We start from the raw sequence: 6,593 nt of genomic DNA on the forward strand, positions 1-6,593 counted from the left end.
TGCTTTTTTTTTCTTCTTAATGTAGATTTATAATCGTTCTTTAAAAAATAAGAAAATTACCCCTTTGCTGGCAATATGTTTTTCCCCGGTTTATTTTAATTTTGGGGGGCCACACTGCAGCAGCTTGTGGGTTCATAGTCTCCCGGCCAGGGGCTGAACCTGAGCCCTCATCAGTGAAAGCACTGAGTCCTAACCACTCCCAGGGAGCTCCCTCCTGTTTACTGTCTGTATTTATTTACAGTTTTCTTCTCAATGGAGAAAATTTTAACTTTTATAATCACAACTTAAAATCTTGCTTTCTTGCTTTCTTTATATATAAATCATATATAATATATATACAAAATGTATAAAATAAATAAAGATTTTAAGTTATACATTTTCTCTTGAGGCTCTGAATATTATAGATTACTCACAAAGTCTTCCTTCCCTAGATTTCCTTTAATTACATTTTTTCCCCTTTAGTCATGCCTGGTGGCTTACAGGATCTTATTTCCCCAAACAGGGATTGAACTTCTGCCCTCAGCAGTGAAAGAGCAGAGACTTAACCACTGGACCAGGGAATTCCCTCCTTTGAGTAGGGAATGGTTTTCCATAATTTCATATCAATCTTTTATCCTTCTAGAATTTTTTTTCAGATACTGCCCAATTGTCCCAGCACCAATTATTAAATATGTCATCTATCTTACTGCATTCATTTTCTTAATTTTTTTTTCATTTTCTTAATTTTAAAAACTAAAGTTACCCTGTGAATGCACAGTAACAGGGAATTTCTGGTCTTTCTAGACTATGAAAAGAAATCAACAAAATGACTATCAATTTTATATCTTAAAAAATTACTTGAATACACCGTGAAATTATTTGTAAGAAAATAATGGTCAGATGCTTTTCCAACCTGTGAGCACATTTGCCCACTCTGAACTCCTTTAGTCTCACATGCTTCTGTATTTATCACATTAGCACCTTATTTCATGCTTTTCTATTTATGAATGGCCTGCACTCTACACTCTTAAGTTTTACTATGGTCCTCTGCTGTGCAATATAAGGCTATTCTGATGATGAACCATTATATACATGTGTATATATTTCCCCAACTGGCTAATACTATTTTACGGACACTTAGCAATGGCTTACTTTTTCTCCCCTTTGAGCACTAACTGCACAGCCAGACACAAAGAGATGGGGCCAATCCAAACTGTGCAAACGAAACGTGGTGAGCATCTTGTCGGTGCTCGGTTTTGTATGCATGTTTTCTTTTTTCCCTGAAGGTTCAGTGTTTTCTAGGCTGTCTTTACAAAACACCGAACCCTGCTTCTTTATCTGTGCCTGTGCACAGTGACAAAGGCTTTGGGGGTCCAGGAAAGAAAAGATGTATAAAGATAACACCTTTGGGAGCTTGGTCGTAAAATCCAGAGCTTCTGCTGGAATTTTCTCCTGAAGCTTTCAACAGCAGAACTTTTGCTGTGACAGGGAGCAGCGTTCTAACAGGACTGTCAGGATTCTTCTCCTCTGAGTGTCCATCCATTTGTCAAACTGGAAAAAAAAAAAAAGCAAAGCAAAAAAAAAAAAAAAAAAAAAAGCTCCAGGTTTAGTCTGACACCAGAGACGCATTAGGAAAGAGATAAAGAACTGCATAGAAAGTGAGTTTAGTAACTTATTCTTAACGAATTGCATGCATTTCTTTCCCTAACAAGTACACCCCATGTTTTGCCACCTACCTGTTCTTTCTCACATGTGTGTGTGAGCCCAATCAAGGCCGGTGTGGACATAGACATGTACTTGACCTCAAAACTCGGAGTTACAGAAAAATTTGGGAGCTGGTCATAGTCATAAACTGAGAATATATACAGACTTGTAAAATGTAGATCTTTAACTTCTGATGGGGCTATATCCCAATTAATCCATCATAAGTTGAAAGTATCATAAATTAAAAATGCACATAATACACTTAACCTACCAAACATCCTAGCTTAGCCCAGTCTACCTTAACGTGCTCAGAACGCTTACATGAACCCTGATGCTCCTTGCTGTTGTTTAGTCGCTCAGTCATGTCCAGCTGTTTTGTGACCCCATAGACTGTAGCTCAGCAGGCTCCTGTGTCCATGGGATTCTCCAGGCAAGAATACTGGAGTGGGTTGCTGTACCCTCCTCCATGGGATCTTCCTGACCCAGGAATCAAACCTGAGTCTCCTGCATTGACAGAGGTATTCTTTATCACTGAGCCACCAGGGAAGCCCTCACATGAACCTACAGTTGGGCAAAATCATCTACCACAAAGCCTATTTTAGAAGAAAGCGTTGACTAGTTCATGTAATTTATTGACTACTACACCTGGAGAAGGGAATGGCAACCCACTGCAGTATTCTTGCCTGGAGAGTTCCATAGACAGAGGAGCCTGGTGGGCTACAGGCCATGGGGTTGCACAGAGTTGGACATGACTGACACAACTTAGCATGTATACAAGCACACTGAATGTGAAACCAGAATGGCTGTCTGGGTACTGATGGTTTTAAGTGTATTTGGCCTGTACTCTTGTGACCGAGTGGCTGACTGGGAGCTGTGGCTCAGTGGCTGCCCAGAACCATAAATAAGTATCCTACTGCACATGGCTAGCCACCCCTCCCCAAAAAAACCCAAATACAAAATTTTAAATATGGTGTCCACTGAACGTCTATCACTTTTGCATCACTGTAAAGCCAAAAAGTTGCTAAGCCAAAGCATCTTAAGCCACGGACTGTCTGTACAACCTTAAGAGAAGACACCTGGGCAGTCAGTCTTCGCCCATAGTTTACATCAGCTCATTAGTGATTAAAACTCCAGGACCAGAAACAAACCTTTGCATTCACAATTAGAGATAAGGCAATACAAGCAAATATCTCTGAGAAGGGGGAGTATATAGGGTTAAAGTCCTGTGTGTGTGTGTTCTCAGTCACTCACTCTTGTCTGACTCTTTGCTGAGCCCGCTAGGCTCCTCTGTCCATGGAATTTTCCAGGCAAGAATACTGGGATGAGGTGCCATTTCCTATTCCTAGGGATCTTCCCGACCCAGGGATCGAACTTGTGTCTTTTGGGTCTCCTGCATTGGCAGGTGGATTCTTTACCACTAGCACCACCTGGGAAGGTCCAGTTAAAGTCCTGCTGCTGCTGCTGCTAAGTCGATTCAGTCGTGTCTGACTCTGTGCGACCCCATAGATGGCTGCCCACCAGGCTCCCCCATCCCTTGGATTCTCCAGGCAAGAACACTGGAGTGGGTTGCCATTTCCTTCTCCAATGCATGAAGGTGAAAAAAGAAAGTGAAGTCGCTCAGTTGTGTCTGACTCTTAGCGACCCCATGCACTGCAGCTTACCAGGCTCCTCAGCCCATGGGATTTTCCAGGCAAGAGTACTGGAGTGGGGTGCCATTGCCTTCTCCGAGTTAAAGTCCTACTAATATGTAAATGATTGATATGATTGGAAAGGAAAAGTTGATAGGAGGACCTGGAAAAAAAAAAAAAAAAAGAGTGCCAGAGACAGGAAGTACATGCCAAAGCAATCTGGGGCATACCAAACAAACACTTGGGTTACTTCACAATTTTCCCCAGTGATGACCCCAAACCAGTCCCAAGATTAGTGACTCATCAAAGATGAGAGCGTGAGAGCTGGCCAAAATCAAAAGAAAGGTTCTTATGGGAACAGCTAGCAGCGGAAGGAGCTGTTATCAGAGTCTAAACCTCTGTTTTTCTTCTTTAGTCCATTAGAGAAGAGAAAACAGGAAAGTTTGGGGCTACTTGTATTTTATACACTATTGCATTTCATCAATAGATATTTTCTAGTTAGTATAAAGTAATCAGAATTTTATAATACTTTAGTTTTAATCATAAAATACATTGACCACCTAAAAAGGCATGAAAGTGAAAGTGAAGGCATTTCCAACTCTTTGCGACCCCATGGACTGTAGCCTATCAGGCGTCTCTGTCCATGGGATTTTCCAGGCAAGAGTGCTGGAGTGGATTGCCATTTCCTTCTCCAGGGGATCTTCCCGACCCAGGAATCGAACCTGGGTTTCCCACATTACAGGCAGACGCTTTTACCATCTGAGCCACCAGGGAAGCCCTTTAAAAAAAAAAAAAAAGGCATACAAAGTAAAAATGTATTTTAAGCCTTATGACAAGTCAACTTCTTTGTAATCATAGGATCTATTTTTTTAATTAGTTGGAGTACTTCTTGATTAAAACCTTCCTTGGAAGTCCAGTGGTTAAGAATCTGCCAGTGCAGTGGACATGGGTTCCATCCCTGGTCTGGGATGATTCCACCTGCTGCAAGGCAAGTAAGCCTGAGAGCCACAACTCCTGAGCCCACATGCCACAGCCCCTGAAGCACAAGCACCCTAGAGCCTGTGCTCTGCAACCAGAGAAGCCACTGCAGTAGGAAGACTGTGTCCTGCAAGTAGGGAGGAGTGGTCCCATGCTCACGACAACTAGGGAAAGCCTGCACACAGCCACGAAGACGCAGCTCAACCATAAACAAATAAATAAAAAGAATCTGCCTTCCAATGCAAGGGACTAGGGTTGATAACCTGCTCGGGGAACTAAGAGCCCACATGCCACAACTGGAGAAAGCCTGTGTTGCAACAAAGACCCAGTGCAGCCAAACCAAAGATTTTTAAATAAAACAAAAACTATTCACTGTTACCAGATCTTTTCAGCACTCATCAATCTCACTTTGGACACTATCATTCAAGGGGGAGGGGGGACTCTCAAATGAAAAAAAAAGAAAAAAAAAAAAACATCAGAAACCTTAATTTACAAATAAGTGAATAAAGTGTATTCATGTATGAATGTTCCCAGATTTCCTCTCCGCCTGTTTCTGCACAGTCCATATTTCTAACTAACATAATATGAGACTTCTTTCCTTTGGGGATGGGTTATTAGAATGATAGAGAAGCCAGACCAGAGTGGTGAGGGCCAGGGGAAGGACCAGCCCACGATGCTGCAGTGATCTCTAAAACAAGGAGCCAGTGGGGGGCATATGGAGACAGGAGAGCTGCAGGGTTTTGGCGTGTAGGCAGTCTGTGGAGGTTCAGACTGTAACTGCCTTTCCAGCAGTTATACAGTGTGAGAGAACTGGAGAATGAAGAAAGGGGATCTGGTAAGTAGTGTTATGAGTTCCGAATTGGATTCCCTGTGATTTTTCTTTGAGAGACAACATGAAAATTGGTATTCATCTTTAAAATTACTTTGGGCAGTGCTACGTGCTACTCTGTAGAAACTGAGCTATGTGGGGACCCAGGATGATGAGGGAAGAAATGTTTATGGGATATAATTATCACTACAGTAAATCAGAAATAACCCCAAATGCCTCACAATAGTGAATCAGCTCAGCAACATGATAAGAGAAAATACGGCATTAAGGATGCATGGGGGCTTTGGGAGTGAGGCCATTCAGAGTCACATTGATTGAATAATTATATCGAAATTTAGAGTTACTGGGAAGATTAAAGAAATGAAAATATGTATAAAATTCCTAAAAGAGTGTATGACTCATTGTACTCATGGTAGCTAATTTTATAAACGGTGGTCCCCAAACTTTTTGGCACCAGGGATCAGTTTCATAGAAGAGAATTTTTCCATGGACGGGGGGAACAGGCAGGTAGGGATGGCTTCGGGGTGATTCAAGCACATTGCATTTTATTGTAGTTCAGTCACTCAGTCATTCTGACTCTGCAACTCCATGGGCTGCAGCATGCCAGACTTCCCTGTCCTTCGCCATCTGCTGGAGCTGGCTCACACTCACCTCCATTGGGTCAGTGATGTTTTCCTACCCTCTGGTCCTCTGTCGTCCCCTTCTCCTCCTGCCTTTAATCTTTCCCAGCATCAGTCTTTTCTAATGAGTCGGCTCTTCACATCTGGTGGCCCAAGTATGGAGTTTCAGCTTCAGCATCAGTCCTTCCAATGAATAATCAGGACTGACTTCCTTTAGGATTGACTGGTTTGATCTCCTTGCAGTTCAAGGGACTCTCAAGAGTCTTCTCCAACACCACAGTTCAAAAGCATCCATTCTTCATCACTCAGCCTTCTTTATGGTTCAACTCTCACATCCATACATGACTCCTGGAAAAACTACAGCATTACATTTATTGTGCACTTTATTTCTAATGTGATGCCACTGCTGATCTGATGAGAGGTACCAATGGGTCTGTGGCCCAGAGGTTGGGGACCCCTGTTAGAAAATATCATAGTGATGTTAAAAATAATAAGCATGAGGGGTAAATCATTAGATATACAACAATTAAATTACAAAGCATAAAGTTACCATGTTTGTACATTAACAAGGACAGGAAGCACATTTGCAAGGATTGAGGTCAGCTCAATTATTGTCATGGATGCCCAAAAGAAGAGAACAGGCTCAGACTGAAGAACAGTGATTTAGAATTAACATAAAAGAACATTAGGATTATAAAGCACTGAAGAAATCTATAAAAGAAAATATTCAAACCTTTTCCTCTAGAGATTAAAAAGATAATTACATTGGTTTCTCATCTATTTCCCTGATTATAACAGTCAAAGATAATTTATATTTGGCTTTGATAGGTGTTCTTCCCTTGGGGGATTCTCCTT

At 41.7% G+C, this 6,593-nt stretch overlaps 1 long non-coding RNA gene across 1 annotated transcript; it reads right to left on the reverse strand.

Annotated features, from left to right (window-relative positions):
- Positions 1–230: 230 nt before the first annotated feature.
- On the reverse strand, positions 231–6,195 carry LOC147347895 (uncharacterized). Its single transcript, XR_015150811.1, has 2 exons — positions 5,770–6,195; positions 231–1,530 (listed from the first exon to the last, which is right to left on the reverse strand). It is a non-coding gene; the product is annotated as an uncharacterized LOC147347895 (long non-coding RNA).
- Positions 6,196–6,593: the final 398 nt, after the last annotated feature.

Source organism: Bos grunniens, chromosome 22 (genome assembly GCF_055505025.1).
Source record: "Bos grunniens cultivar Pamir isolate PY7600 chromosome 22, Bosgru_T2T1.0, whole genome shotgun sequence".
Lineage (NCBI taxonomy): Eukaryota > Metazoa > Chordata > Mammalia > Artiodactyla > Bovidae > Bos > Bos grunniens.